This window comes from Grus americana, unplaced genomic scaffold, assembly GCF_028858705.1.
Source record: "Grus americana isolate bGruAme1 unplaced genomic scaffold, bGruAme1.mat scaffold_287, whole genome shotgun sequence".
Taxonomy (NCBI): domain Eukaryota; kingdom Metazoa; phylum Chordata; class Aves; order Gruiformes; family Gruidae; genus Grus; species Grus americana.
This window is the reverse complement of record NW_026561574.1, coordinates 6,057-21,183: the sequence shown is the minus strand read 5'-3', so window position 1 is coordinate 21,183 and position 15,127 is coordinate 6,057. Positions and strand designations below refer to the sequence as shown.

At 51.4% G+C, this 15,127-nt stretch overlaps 3 long non-coding RNA genes across 5 annotated transcripts; all 3 read right to left on the bottom strand.

Annotated features, from left to right (window-relative positions):
- Window positions 1–1,671: 1,671 nt before the first annotated feature.
- On the bottom strand, window positions 1,672–8,613 carry LOC129200557 (uncharacterized). 2 transcript variants are annotated; one of them, XR_008574976.1, is made up of 10 exons: window positions 8,569–8,613; window positions 8,425–8,480; window positions 8,310–8,349; window positions 8,177–8,223; window positions 7,946–8,053; window positions 6,762–6,821; window positions 6,613–6,668; window positions 6,498–6,537; window positions 3,839–6,271; window positions 1,672–2,723 (listed from the first exon to the last, which is right to left on the bottom strand). It is a non-coding gene; the product is annotated as an uncharacterized LOC129200557 (long non-coding RNA). The 2 variants fall into 2 exon arrangements; XR_008574975.1 differs by having other exon boundaries at window positions 1,672–6,271.
- A 1,286-nt stretch (window positions 8,614–9,899) lies between these two features.
- Window positions 9,900–10,527, bottom strand: LOC129200554 (uncharacterized). Its single transcript, XR_008574972.1, has 5 exons — window positions 10,483–10,527; window positions 10,339–10,394; window positions 10,224–10,263; window positions 10,091–10,137; window positions 9,900–9,967 (listed from the first exon to the last, which is right to left on the bottom strand). It is a non-coding gene; the product is annotated as an uncharacterized LOC129200554 (long non-coding RNA).
- Window positions 10,528–10,645: 118 nt separating this feature from the next.
- Window positions 10,646–12,050, bottom strand: LOC129200553 (uncharacterized). Of its 2 annotated transcripts, XR_008574971.1 has the most exons (4): window positions 12,004–12,050; window positions 11,777–11,884; window positions 10,763–10,825; window positions 10,646–10,672 (listed from the first exon to the last, which is right to left on the bottom strand). It is a non-coding gene; the product is annotated as an uncharacterized LOC129200553 (long non-coding RNA). The 2 variants fall into 2 exon arrangements; XR_008574970.1 differs by having other exon boundaries at window positions 10,663–10,825.
- Between the last annotated feature and the right edge of the window lie 3,077 nt (window positions 12,051–15,127).

The window sequence follows — 15,127 nt, the reverse complement described above, 5'->3', positions numbered from 1 at the left end:
TCAACATGAAAATGAGCCAGTAAGCTGTGTGTGTTTTGGTTGGAATAGCCACAATGTTACTAACTGTTCAGCTAACCAGGGGGACAAATCACAACAACCTTTATGAGGAGATGAAAATGTGATTGGCTAAAGAGCTTAATGTGACAAATTGTTGGATATGCTCACAGATAATGTTGGGAGGAACAGGGTTCCCTTTTACATCTTATGAAATGGCCCAAAATAGAATGGTGAGTCTACAAAATTGCACGGCCCTAGATTATCTGTTAGCTAGTCAAGGAGGAATTTGTGCTTTTATAGGACAAGAACATGGTATTGAGACCCAACAGAAAGAAGTCAATTTGATTGAGAGGGCAGTGGAAGAGTGGCAAAAGGAAAAGGAATCTTCCCACTTGTGGTGGAATTGGTTAACCTCACGGCTACCAAACCTAACCTGACTGAAGGAATTATTTGTAGTAATCATAGCTGCAGTTGTTTGTGTATATGGTGTTGTATTGTGATTCAATATTTAACCTTGATCACATGGTCTTGTACCCAATTGCATGTACCTGACGGTCAAAAATGATAATATCAAAATTATGCCATCTAGGTGAAAGTCCCAAAGAGATCTTACTTTGGAAGTCTCAAAGGGGGGAAATACTGAGAAATTCTTTTACGGAGCAACGACTAGCTTTGAATTTAACAAGGCCTATGAGCGATTAACGTGTACGGAGAATACATCCTAACCTTGAGAAGAGAACCGTCCTGCTGGGATTGCCTAAACAGGGTCGATAAGGAAGAACAGCTTGGCCTGATGACAGAGTTGGGAAACATCCGAGGAGAAGAAATTGTCCTTGAGACTCGTGACCATAAAAGGGAAAAGGAGTGGGGGGGGGCTAACTGCCCAGATGACCACCGACGACCACCCGAGACCCCCGCGCGTGCGTAGCGTAGTTTTGCGACGCCAGCATCGTGTAAAAGTAGTAGATAGGCGGAGAGGCGGAGACTTCTCAGAAAATGGATGAATGTTCACACCTTTAAGATACATAAAGGATGAACTTTTGTTTTAAGGTAGGTGTGATAGGTGGAGCTAGCCCCTGTGCATCCGGTGCTGTAATAAAGAATGCCTGCTCTTTAATACTACATCCCATACTGGGATCAGGCTGGGCATCATACTGGGAGTACTGGGACGGGGGGGGGCAGTGTGGGGCCATACTGGTGTGTTCAGGGGCTGGGGTGTCCCCATCATCCCCCCCCCACCAAAAACACCAGCCTCAGCTGCTCTGTCACCACCTCCAGGAACTCCAGGTCTGACCCTTGTCAAGGGCCAGACCCACAAGTGTCCCCACTGCCCCATAACTGACCCTATCTCCCAGTCACCCCACACCTACCACCCAAGTGCCCCATAACTGCTCCCAATTCCCCCCCACTGACCCATTTTCCCCATTCTGCCTGGTTTTGTCCTGTGTCCTTCCTGGTTTTTCCTTTAGTTTACCTGGGGGTTTTCCTCCCCCGTTTTCAGAGACTCTGTTTTACGATTTTGCCTTTCTTGCCCCAAATTGTGCCTTACCTTACCCCGAATCCTCATTGTTCTCTTCCACCCTCATTTTTTTTCTCTCTTATTTTCCTTCCCATGTTCCTGTTTCCCCTGTTTCTGCCCACTCCCCTCTCTAACTGTTTCTGTTTTCTCCCATTTTCTCCCCCTTTCCACCCTGCTGCAGGATACAGTTGTCCAGGGGTAGGTCCAACAGCACTGGCCAGGTGCTACCAGAGCATCACCCCACCGCATCGTTCAGCCGCTGTGCCACATACATCTACTGCACATTTCCCCTCCACAGCGACAACCGGTCACCGCCAGAATGCACAACAGTGCGCTGCTGGCAACTGGTGGCGTTGCCTCCTCTGCACTGCTGGCTACCTGATGCTCGCCTACCCGGGAGCAGGTGGCGGGTACCTCGCCGCTCCTCTCCCACCAGGCTTCCTGGACGCACAGCAGCTCACACACGCGGCTGCCTGAGGCACCAAACTCCTGGTGCTGTGTGCTTATGGTGGACCCTTGTTGGGGAACGCTGGGAGGGATCCTTCCTCGCTGCAGGGACTGGCTGTTCCTTGTCAGAGGCAGCTGTCTGTGACAGCCCCTTTGTTTCTCTCTTACGTGAGCTCCCGAGGCTAGGCAAGCACAGGCGACCCCCTCCCCAGCCACAGCCCTTGGTGCAGGAGGGCCAGCCCCATCCTCAGTGGCTACACAAATAGCTGCCCTGCCCCTTCCCTTCTGGTGAAATGTAACTCTATCCCAGCCAAAACCAGATATTATCCACCCTTTATTCTAAACCATCTACATCCTGCCCTCATCCAACAATTCCAATTAATCACCACCACTTTCCTTCTCTTTTACATATATATAAAAAAAGTTAGACACACAGATATCATTCACTTAGGCTATGGGCCATGCCTCTAAAATGTCCATTGAGTTCATTTAGTCCATGACTTGGAGCTCCATCTGCTCTAACAGTCTCTCAGGTCAGGAGCAAGGCTGTAGACTGTTGGAGTGTTGTGGCTGCTTCTGGAGCTCACATCTGGCATAGCTGGTGTGGTCCATGCTCAGGGTCTGAGCCTCGAAGTTGTTGATTTCAAGGAACTTGCTGAGCGCCAGTCACTGAAGTCAGTTCTAGTTCCATCATTGCTATGCTTTGATGAAACTGAGCAAAGTTCATCCTTCATTAATTTGGGTGATTCTTGTGGTAATACTGTGGATAGAGCATATAGCAATTGTAGTAGCTATGACATATGATAGTAGAGTTATTTAGCAATTCACATCATGCAATTTAATTTATTGGCTATTCACACCCAAAATCAGATCCCCTTGAGATACACATTCGACCGCCCCATCCTTTTGTATCACCCACCGAGTGCACCCAGGTCCCTGAGCAAAAGCAATCTCACAGATGGGTTTGTTTTTGTCCGAAGCAGGGCTAACCCAGACTATCTTCCCAAATCTATTCTTCATACGCACTGTGGGGGACTTTTATCTCCTTGTACAGTACATGGAAGTTTATATTGGGCAGGGCCAGCTCGATTGGCAGATCCCCTGTCATTGTCTAACCAGGTGCCCTTTGCTAAATGTGTCTCCTAGTGTTTGAGGGTCCCACTACCCATTGCTCTCAGAGTAGTCTTTAGCAGTCCATCTTATCGTCGGATGTTCCCAGAGGCTGGTGCATGATAGGGGATGTGACAGACCTGCTCAATGCGATGCTCTCACAATCATCTTATGATCCAAAAGTAAGACCTTTGGGTTCTCTGTGACAGCGGTGGACTGTGTGAGCCAGGATCTCCCCTGAGCTGGAAGACCTCGCAGGGGAGATTTCAAGAGGATTCAAAGATCATGCATCCATGGTTTTGTAAGGACTCAAAGGCCCGATTTTGCAGGATTTGCTAATTACCCTTTGACAAATGCCAGCACATAGAAGTGAGTGTGTCATGAAATTGGAAATTTTATTCGTACATCAAGCTCCACGTGTGTGTGTGCCTGTACAGTTTGGTTAAAAACTATTTGCCTGTCTGTGTGCCTGTAACAATCCAGGATTGTTTGTCAGCCTGTCTAGACGTGTGATTTGATTTAACCCCCATCTGTGCATGCAACCCTGCTGTAAGTTTTGGGTCACCCTAGCCCTGCTCAAATTTTTAACTAACTCACTGTTTTGATTGTAAAAAATTCCATTGAAAAGCATAGTTAGACTAGCTGATGATTAAGTGCCATTAATAATTATGTAAGCTAATACTGTTATCTGTCCCAAAAATATTAATAAGTCCTGATTGCTACTAAATTAAAACCACATAACAAAATCTATATTTGTGGCAACACCTTGATTTTGAGCTGGTGTGCCCCAATTTCTGGCTGGGGCACCTTGGAAAGGGGCACACAGGCACATTTCATTACTTTGCACCCCAATTATCTGGCTGGGGTGCCACAAAGAGGTGCATGGGTACTTTTCCCTGCTGTGCACCTAAAAAAAAAAAAAAAAAATCACATGGTGCTCAGCTACCAGCTGGGGCTAAACCATAACAAGAACGCACCAGGATGCAGAGCAATAGCTGAACAATTTCAAATGGCATCTACAGTCCAACTACACACTGCAATTAGAAGAAAAAAACCCCAAACTTTCAGCCCCACACAGACAGGCCTTTCACCCCTTTGAGAGTCAATCTGCTTTTATCACCCCTGAATAGCCCCTCCCAGGCAGCTCCCATCATGTCCACAGACCACTATGGAAATGACTCTCCAACACAGCCTGGCAACAGCTACTCCATCTGAGGCAACTACACAACCTTTGCCCAAGCAGTCTGGGCATATCAACATACTAACCCTACACTCTTATGGCTATTCCACCTAACCCTGACTCAACAACCCAGGGCAGAGCAGCTCCACGACAAAATGCACGCATGTGTTGGGTTGGCATGGCAAGGTTGTGGTAGCGGGGGGGCTACAGGGGTGGCTTCTGTGAGAAGCTGCTAGAAGCTCCCCGTGTCTGACAGAGCCAATGCCAGCCAGCTCTAAGACAGGCCCGCCGCTGGCCAAGGCCAAGCCAATCAGTGCCTCTGTGATAACATATTTAAGAAGAAAAACACTTAGAGAGAGAGAGCTTTTGCAGCCGGAGAGAGGAGTGAGAAGATGTAAGAAACTCTGCAGACACCAAGGTCAGTGCAGATGGAGGGGGAGGAGGAGCTCCAGGTGCCGGAGCAGAGATCCCCCTGCAGCCCGTGGTGAAGACCATGGTGAAGCAGGCTGTCCCCCTGCAGCCCATGGAGGAAGGATGAGGGGGTGTAGCGATTCCACCTGCAGCCCGTGGAGGACCCCACACCGGAGCAGGTGGAGACACCTGAAGGAAGCTGCGGCCCGTGGGAAGCCCACGCTGGAGCAAGTTCCAGGCCGGACCGGTGGACCCGTGAAGAGGGGAGCCCACGCCAGGGCAGGTTTGCTGGCAGGACTTGGGACCCCACGCTGGAGCAGTTTGCTCCTGAAGGTCTGCACCCCATGAGAGGGACTCCATGCTGGAGCAGGGGAACGATGAGAGGAGTCCTCCCCCTGAGGATGAAGAAGCGGCAGAAACACCATGAGATGAACTGACCGTAACCCCCATTCCCCGTCCCCCTGTGCCACTGAGGGGGGGAAGGTTGAAGCCGGGAGTGAAGTTGAGCCCGGGAAGATGGGAGGGGTGGGGGGAAGTGTTTTAAGAGTTGATTTTATTTTCTCATTCCTCTACTCTGTTTTGCCTAGTAATAAATTAGATGAATTCCCTCTCTAAGTTTGGTCTGTTTTGCTCATGATGATAATTAGTGAGTGATCTCTCCCTGTCCTTATCTCAACCTACAAGCATTTCGTTATGCCTTTTCTCCCCTGTTTGGTGAATGAGGGAAGTGAGAGAGCAGCTCTGGTGGGCACCTGGCCCCCAGCCAGGGTCAACCCACCACAACGCATGCGAAGACCAACGCTATAAAGAATGTGACTCAAGGATGAGGAGAGAAAACTCTCAGCAAGAAGGACTGCCTGACCAGAGACACTGCCGAGCAAGACTACCTACAGAGTACAACACCCAGGCCAGCAAGCCCTATAGCAATGCCAGAAAAGGATGGACTGTAATGGCCCATTATAAGAAGTTACCGTCAAAAACAACAGGACAGAGGTGGCAAGAAGCCTGTGTTCAAGACCTAAGAATGTAAGGATGCAGGGAGGAAGCCCCATTCTGTTAAAATGGATGGCTGTAAATGTCAGCTCTCCTGACGCAGCATGCAAAGAGGCTGCAAAAAGAAGACCCACCAAAAACTTCTGAGACACAAGATCCATCCAGGCTGTAAGGCTGGCTATGCAATCAAAGAAGCACCCAATTGGCACTATGCCGATGAGTATGGGCATTTGAGATCCTAGCGATGGCACCTGAGAAGCATGCCATGCCCCTTGATCACAAATAGGGCATTGAGACCAGAGGAAGGGCTAAGACACAGAAGACAAGACACACAACAAACATGCCACAGACACAGGCTGGAACTGCCCTGCCCAGCACAGTCTAGCACAGTGCTGACAAGTAACCTGCTCCCTTTGCCTGCCCAAAGGGGACAGCTCCTGGTCAGCCCTCTCCCCTACACTAAACTTTAAAACCCCTCCCCTGCAACTCCCAACCTCATCCCACTCCCTCCCCAGCTGCAGTCCCTCAACTTAGCTTTAGGAGGGCCAAGGATCTAGAACCATCTGCAACAGAAGATGCTGACTGGTTCCTCTTCATCACCGACAATTAAAATACTAAACACAGAAGAAAACAGTGCTGGCAGTCAACATCGCACCCACCAATACCAACCTCTCCCACAACAACCCCCCCTCAGAAGGACCGCAGCTTTCCATGCACCTGCTCGTTCCAGAGACAGACACTGCAGCTGTCATCGCTTGTGGCACCAGACACACAAAATGACTCCTACACTGGGGAGAAGTCACCGCTCCCAGGATCACCCTTGCTATTCTTTCAGCTCACCTCAAACGGGCATCCAGTTCCAAACGTGGCCACACAGCACCTGCAAAACCAAAGGGCAATGCTTAAACTAGGTGCCATATAGTGCTATGCGATTATACACTGACAACCGCCTCACCTTCTCGGACCGCTCATCGGCATATGGCTTTGCCCCTCCGAGGCTCCCTGCGGCACCTGCAAAAAACAAAGAAAAAAAAAAAACACATGCTATGTTAGTGCCCAAAACTACAGCCTTCCCACAGTGATTCCCTTCTTCCATTCCTTTACCTCAGCCACTTGTCCTTGCCCCCTCTGCCATTTACATGTTGCCACGCTAAAGCTTGTGCCCTACCTGGAAAACACAAAGGATACCTTTAACTTAGCCAGCAATGCAACACCTGAAAAATAACTGCTACTTCAGCCCACGAGTCACTGCTCATCTGGCCCAAGTCAGCTCCAGCACCAATATGCTCCACCTCCTTACAGCACTCTGCTCACCTCCACTGCCGCTCTTCAGTGCGCATGTAGCCTGTCCACGTCTGACAAAACACCAAATTCCTGAGCAAGTCACCCAGATGCTGAGTGAGAGCAAAACCATTCCAGACTGGGCATATCAACATACTAACCGTACACTCTTATTGCTAGTCCACCTGACCCTGACTCGACAGCCCCGGGCAGAGCAGCTCCACACCCAACACACACACACACACACACACACAGACCAAGGCTACAGAGAATGCTACAAACCACGCGACTCAAAGATGAGAGAAAACTCTCAGCGAGAAGAATGACTCCCGGACCAGAGACGATGTCGAGCAAGACTACCGACAGGGCGCAACGCCCAGGCGAGGAAGCTCTACGGCAACCCCGGAAGAGAACTGATTGTCATGGCCCGTTATAAGAAGTTACTGTCAAAACCGAGATGACGGATATGGCAAGAAGCCGGTCTTCAAGACCTAAGAACGCAAGGATGCGGAGAAGAACCTTCAGTCCCTGAAAAGGGACGGCTTTAGAGCAGAGCTCCCGACACAGCCTAGGATGAGGCTGCAAGAAGAGCACCCAGCAGAAACTTCCAAGATGCAGGAACGATGCACGCTGTAAGCTTGCTATGCAAGAAGAGAAGCGCCCGATTGGCACTACGCCAATGAGTACAGGCATTCAAGACCCTAGGGATGGTGCCCGAGAAGCATGTCATACCCCTTGAGCGCAAAAAGAGGGCGCTGACACCCGAGGAAGGGCTAAGGCACAGGAGACAACATACACAACAAACATACCACAGACACAGGCTGGAGCTGCCCTGCCCAGCACAGGCTAGCATTGTGCCGACAGGTAACCTGCTCCCTTCGCCCGCCCAAGGAAGGCTGCTCCCAGACAGCCCTCTCCCCTGCACTAACCATAAAACCCCTCCCCTGCAACCCTCAAACTTGCCCCCTTCCTACACCCCGCTCCCTCCCTAGCCCTAGTCCCTCAACTTAGCTTTCAGAGGGCCGGGCATCTGGAACCATCCACAGCAGAAAACCTGCGTGCCGCGCATTGGCAAACCAGGACGGCCCTGCAGTCACTTGGTTCCTCTTCATCAGCTACCATTAAAGAAACCCACAACACAAACAATAAAACAGTGCCGTCAGTCAGCATCGCACGGCTCAACACCAGCCTCTCCCACAACACCCCCCTCCTCGTAACCACCGTGGCTTTCCACGCACCTGCTCCTTCCAGAGACAGACACCGTGGCTGTCATCGCCTGTGGCGCCTAGGATGCCAAAAGACACAAAGTTACTCCTGCGTTGGCGGAAAGCCACCATTCCCAGGATCGCCCTCGCTATTTTTCCAGCTCACCTCAAATGCGTATCCAGTTCCAACAGTGGCCACACGGCTCCTGCAAAACCAGAGGAAAATGCTCAAATGAGTTGCCGTATAATGCTCTCGTATGAGACACTGACAAGCGTCTAACCTTCTGGGACCGCTCATTGACACGCCGCTTCGCCCCTCCGAGGCTCCCTGCAGCACCTGCCAAAAACAAAGCAAAAGGCACATGCTGAGACAGCGCCCAAAATCGCAGCCTGCCCACACGGATTCCTCTCCCCTGCTCCTTTACCTCAGCCGCTTGCTCACCCGGCCTCCATCATTTTGGGCTGCCCTGCTTGCACCCCACCTAGAAAACACAAACAAAGGATACCTGCATCTTCACCAGCAATGTGACACCTGAAAAATAACCACTACTTCAGCCTGCTAGTCACTGCTCACCTGGCCCGAGTCACCTCCCGTGTTGATATCCAGCTTCACGCCTTCAAAAAATCAAGAAGGCCCAGACAAGTCTTAATGGAGCCATAGAGCCACCAGCCAGATCTTCCCTCCAACACCACCGGCCGACCCACCTTCATACGGCGCTCTGCTCGCCTCCTCTGCCGCTCTTTGGTGCGCATCTTGTCTGTCTGCATCTGAAAAAACCACACCAAATTCTTAAACAAGTCACCCAGATGCTGAGTGAGAGCCAAACCATTCCAGACTGGGCATATCAACATACTAACCGTACACTCTTATTGCTAGTCCACCTGACCCTGACTCGACAGCCCCGGGCAGAGCAGCTCCACACCCAACACACACACACACACACACACACACACACACACACAGACCAAGGCTACAGAGAATGCTACAAACCACGCGACTCAAAGATGAGAGAAAACTCTCAGCGAGAAGAATGACTCCCGGACCAGAGACGATGTCGAGCAAGACTACCGACAGGGCGCAACGCCCAGGCGAGGAAGCTCTACGGCAACCCCGGAAGAGAACTGATTGTCATGGCCCGTTATAAGAAGTTACTGTCAAAACCGAGATGACGGATGTGGCAAGAAGCCGGTCTTCAAGACCTAAGAACGCAAGGATGCGGAGAAGAACCTTCAGTCCCTGAAAAGGGACGGCTTTAGAGCAGAGCTCCCGACACAGCCTAGGATGGGGCTGCAAGAAGAGCACCCAGCAGAAACTTCCAAGATGCAGGAACGATGCACGCTGTAAGCTTGCTATGCAAGAAGAGAAGCGCCCGATTGGCACTACGCCAATGAGTACAGGCATTCAAGACCCTAGGGATGGTGCCCGAGAAGCATGTCATACCCCTTGAGCGCAAAAAGAGGGCGCTGACACCCGAGGAAGGGCTAAGGCACAGGAGACAACATACACAACAAACATACCACAGACACAGGCTGGAGCTGCCCTGCCCAGCACAGGCTAGCATTGTGCCGACAGGTAACCTGCTCCCTTCGCCCGCCCAAGGAAGGCTGCTCCCAGACAGCCCTCTCCCCTGCACTAACCATAAAACCCCTCCCCTGCAACCCTCAAACTTGCCCCCTTCCTACACCCCGCTCCCTCCCTAGCCCTAGTCCCTCAACTTAGCTTTCAGAGGGCCGGGCATCTGGAACCATCCACAGCAGAAAACCTGCGTGCCGCGCATTGGCAAACCAGGACGGCCCTGCAGTCACTTGGTTCCTCTTCATCAGCTACCATTAAAGAAACCCACAACACAAACAATAAAACAGTGCCGTCAGTCAGCATCGCACGGCTCAACACCAGCCTCTCCCACAACACCCCCCTCCTCGTAACCACCGTGGCTTTCCACGCACCTGCTCCTTCCAGAGACAGACACCGTGGCTGTCATCGCCTGTGGCGCCTAGGATGCCAAAAGACACAAAGTTACTCCTGCGTTGGCGGAAAGCCACCATTCCCAGGATCGCCCTCGCTATTTTTCCAGCTCACCTCAAATGCGTATCCAGTTCCAACAGTGGCCACACGGCTCCTGCAAAACCAGAGGAAAATGCTCAAATGAGTTGCCGTATAATGCTCTCGTATGAGACACTGACAAGCGTCTAACCTTCTGGGACCGCTCATTGACACGCCGCTTCGCCCCTCCGAGGCTCCCTGCAGCACCTGCCAAAAACAAAGCAAAAGGCACATGCTGAGACAGCGCCCAAAATCGCAGCCTGCCCACACGGATTCCTCTCCCCTGCTCCTTTACCTCAGCCGCTTGCTCACCCGGCCTCCATCATTTTGGGCTGCCCTGCTTGCACCCCACCTAGAAAACACAAACAAAGGATACCTGCATCTTCACCAGCAATGTGACACCTGAAAAATAACCACTACTTCAGCCTGCTAGTCACTGCTCACCTGGCCCGAGTCACCTCCCGTGTTGATATCCAGCTTCACGCCTTCAAAAAATCAAGAAGGCCCAGACAAGTCTTAATGGAGCCATAGAGCCACCAGCCAGATCTTCCCTCCAACACCACCGGCCGACCCACCTTCATACGGCGCTCTGCTCGCCTCCTCTGCCGCTCTTTGGTGCGCATCTTGTCTGTCTGCATCTGAAAAAACCACACCAAATTCTTAAACAAGTCACCCAGATGCTGAGTGAGAGCCAAACCATTCCAGACTGGGCATATCAACATACTAACCGTACACTCTTATTGCTAGTCCACCTGACCCTGACTCGACAGCCCCGGGCAGAGCAGCTCCACACCCAACACACACACACACACACACACACACACACCCCCACACCCCCCCCCCCCCCAGGCTACAGAGAATGCTACAAACCATGCGACTCAAAGATGAGAGAAAACTCTCAGCGAGAAGAATGACTCCCGGACCAGAGACGATGTCGAGCAAGACTACCGACAGGGCGCAACGCCCAGGCGAGGAAGCTCTACGGCAACCCCGGAAGAGAACTGATTGTCATGGCCCGTTATAAGAAGTTACTGTCAAAACCGAGATGACGGATGTGGCAAGAAGCCGGTCTTCAAGACCTAAGAACGCAAGGATGCAGAGAAGAACCTTCAGTCCCTGAAAAGGGACGGCTTTAGAGCAGAGCTCCCGACACAGCCTAGGATGAGGCTGCAAGAAGAGCACCCAGCAGAAACTTCCAAGATGCAGGAACGATGCACGCTGTTAGCTTGCTATGCAAGAAGAGAAGCGCCCGATTGGCACTACGCCAATGAGTACAGGCATTCAAGACCCTAGGGATGGTGCCCGAGAAGCATGTCATGCCCCTTGAGCGCAAAAAGAGGGCGCTGACACCCGAGGAAGGGCTAAGGCACAGGAGACAAAATATACAACACCATGAACACAGGCTGGAGCTGCCCTGCCCAGCACAGGCTAGCATTGTGCCGACAGGTAACCTGCTCCCTTTGCCTGCCCAAAGGGGACTGCTCCCAGACAGCCCTCTCCCCTGCACTAACCATAAAACCCCTCCCCTGCAACGCTCAAACTTGCCCCCTTCCTACACCCCACTCCCTCCCTAGCCCTGGTCCCTCAACCTAGCTTTCAGAGCGCCAGGTATCTGAATCCATCCGCAACAGAAAACGTGTGGGCCACACATCAGCTAACTGGGATGTTCCTGCAGTCCCCAGGTTCCTCTTCATCAGCTGCAATAAAAAAAAAAAAAAACCAAACAAAAAACATTGCCAGCCAGCCAGCATTGCCCTGGTCAACATCTTCTCCAACAACACCCCCCTCCTCAGAAGCTCCACGGCTTTCCACACACCTGCTTGTTCCAGAGACACACTGCAGCTGTCATCACTTCTGGCACCTGACACCAAGAGACACAAAATTACTCCTACATTTGTGGGAAGTCACCACTCCCAGCATCACCCTTGCTATTCTTGTAGCTCACCTCAAATGGCATCCAGTTCCAAACATGGCCACACAGCACCTGCAAAATGAGAGGAAAATGTTTGAGTTGCCGGATAGTGCTGTACTACTAGACACTGATAACAGCCTCACCTTCTCGGATCGCTCATTGTCACACGGCTTCGCCCCTCTGCAGCACCTGCAAAAAAAAAAAAAAAAAAAGCAAAAAGGCACATGCTGAGACAGCGCCCAAAATCGCAGCCTGCCCACACAGATTCCTATCCCCTGCTCCTTTACCTCAGCTGCTTGTTCACCTGGCCTCTGTCATTTTGGGCTGCTATGCTTGCACCCCACCTAGAAAACACAAACAAAGGACACCTGCATCTTAACCAGCAATGCGACACCTGAAAAATAACTGCTACTTCAGCCTGCTAGTCACTGCACACCTGGCCCAAGTCACCTCCCGTGTTGATATCCAGCTTCACACATTCAAAGTAAAGAACGCCCACATAAATCTTACTGTAGTCATACAGCCACCAGCCACCTCTTCCCTCTGACACCACCGGCCACCCCACCTTCTTATGGCACTCCACTGCCGCTCTTTGGTGCGCATTTAGCCTGTTCACATCTGAAAAACACCTAAACTCTTAAACAAGTCACCCAGATGCTGAGTGAGAGCCAAACCATTCCAGACTGGGCATATCAACATACTAACCACACACTCTTATTGCTAGTCCACCTGACCCTGACTCGACAGCCCCGGGCAGAGCAGCTCCACACCCAACACACACACACAGACCAAGGCTACAGAGAATGCTACAAACCACACGACTCAAAGATGAGAGAAAACTCTCAGCGAGAAGAATGACTCCCAGACCAGAGACGATGTCGAGCAAGACTACCGACAGGGCGCAACGCCCAGGCGAGGAAGCTCTACGGCAACCCCGGAAGAGAACTGATTGTCATGGCCCGTTATAAGAAGTTACTGTCAAAACCGAGATGACGGATGTGGCAAGAAGCCGGTCTTCAAGACCTAAGAACGCAAGGATGCGGGGAGGAAGCCCCAGTCCCTGAAAAGGGATGGCTGGAGAGCAGAGCTCCCGACGCAGCCTAGGATGAGGCTGCAAAAAGAGAGGATCCACTGGAAACTTCCGAGATGCAAGACTGATCCACGCTGTAAGCTTGCTGTGCAAGAAAAGCACCCGATTAGCACTACGCCAGTGAGTACAGGCATTCGAGACCCTAGGGACGGCGCCCGAGATGGATGCCGTGCCCCTTGAGCGCAAAGAGGGCACTGAGACCCGAGGAAGGGCTAACACACAGAAGACAACATACACAACAAACATACCACAGACACAGGCTGGAGCTGCCCTGCCCATTATGCTGACAAGTAACCCGCTCCCTTTGCCCACCCAAAGGGCACTGCTCCCAGACAGCCCTCTTCCCCTTAACTAACTTAAAACCCCTCCCCTGCATCCCCCAAACTTGCCCCCTCCTCATCCCACTCCCTCCCCATCCATGGTCCATCACCTTAGCTTTCAGAGCACCAGGGATCTGAAACCATCCCTGACAAATACATACCTACCACACATCGGCTAACTGGGACAGTCCTGCAGTCACCTGGTTCTGCTTCATCATCTGCATAGAACAACCCCATAAACGAGCAGTGCCAGCAGTAAGCCATCACACCAGTCAACACCAACCTCTCCCACAATACCAAGCCTCCTCAAAAGGACCGTGGTGTTCTACTTGCCCGTGCCTTCTGGAGATGGACACTGTAGCTATCATCATTTGTGGTACTTAAGATGCTAAGAGAGACAAAATTATTGTTACTCTTGGAGAAGTCACCAGTCTCATTCCCCTCCTTGCTACCGCTGCAGCTTGCCTCAAATCCTTATCCAATTCCAAAAAACAGCCAATGTGGCACCTGTAAAACCAAAGAGAAACCCTTAACCGAGCTGCCATGATATCCTTCTCTGGGATGCCAGCCCAGCTGACAACCGGCTCACCTTCTCAGACCGCTGACTGGGATATGGCTTTGTCCCTCCAAGGCTGCTTACAGCACCGGAAAACCACCAAAGCGAAAGCCACATGCTCAGGTGCTGCCCAAAACTGTGGCCTGCCTGCACCAATTCCCATCTTCCATTGTTCTACCCCAGCCGCTCCTCCTCATTGCCTCTGCCATTTACAGGTTGCTGTGTTCAGGCTTAGTTGGTAAGTGACACCAACTACCTCCTTACCTACAAAATCCCTTAGGGAATTACAGAGGCAGTCAGCCAATGGAAAAAGCATGATGATTGTGACATGGTGTCTCAAAGATCCAAAACAGGCACCTTACAACTACAGAAACCGGTGCTAAAAACACAGTACATAAATATGAACAAGAGAACATAACTGCTATGACCAATACTAGAGCAAACCGAGATGAGACCCTTCTGACATGCAGCCCTACATATTCTGACACAGAGGAAGGGATTGTTTACAGTGCATCTCTCGGGACTGCCGTACCTCCCATCAGCTGCAGAGAGACTAAAAGAGAACAGACCTCATCAACGTTCAAATCCAACTGCAAAGCTGACCTTAGAAAGGCTGATGAACCCTCCTCCCTTTCCCAAAACTTTAGAAGCCCCTTCTCTTCTCCTGAACTCTCAGGGAAGCAGCTCCACTCCTTCTGATGGCTCCTTCCCTGTATTTGCACCCCTCAACCCCCTGTGTCAGCCACTCCTCAAGAGCTGCTCTTCTGGGTTGTGCTCTGCATTCTGCAGGCAGCTCTTCTCCTCTGTTTCCCTGCAAAGTCTGGGCTCTGCTATGGGTCCCCAAGCAAGTGAAGCCCTAATGCTTATAATCTATGAGAGACCTGCCGCAAACTGTAAAGTTTCTAGGAACAACATGGTAGCCCGTGGGCAACTGGGAAAGGTGATGAGCTGCCCTGTACCCTGAAAGATGCTGTACCTGATGTCCTTGCTGCTTTCCTAAGAAATACTAAAACTCCATCAACAGATGCACACAAGATGCTCACCCTAAACCCTGCTTGATAA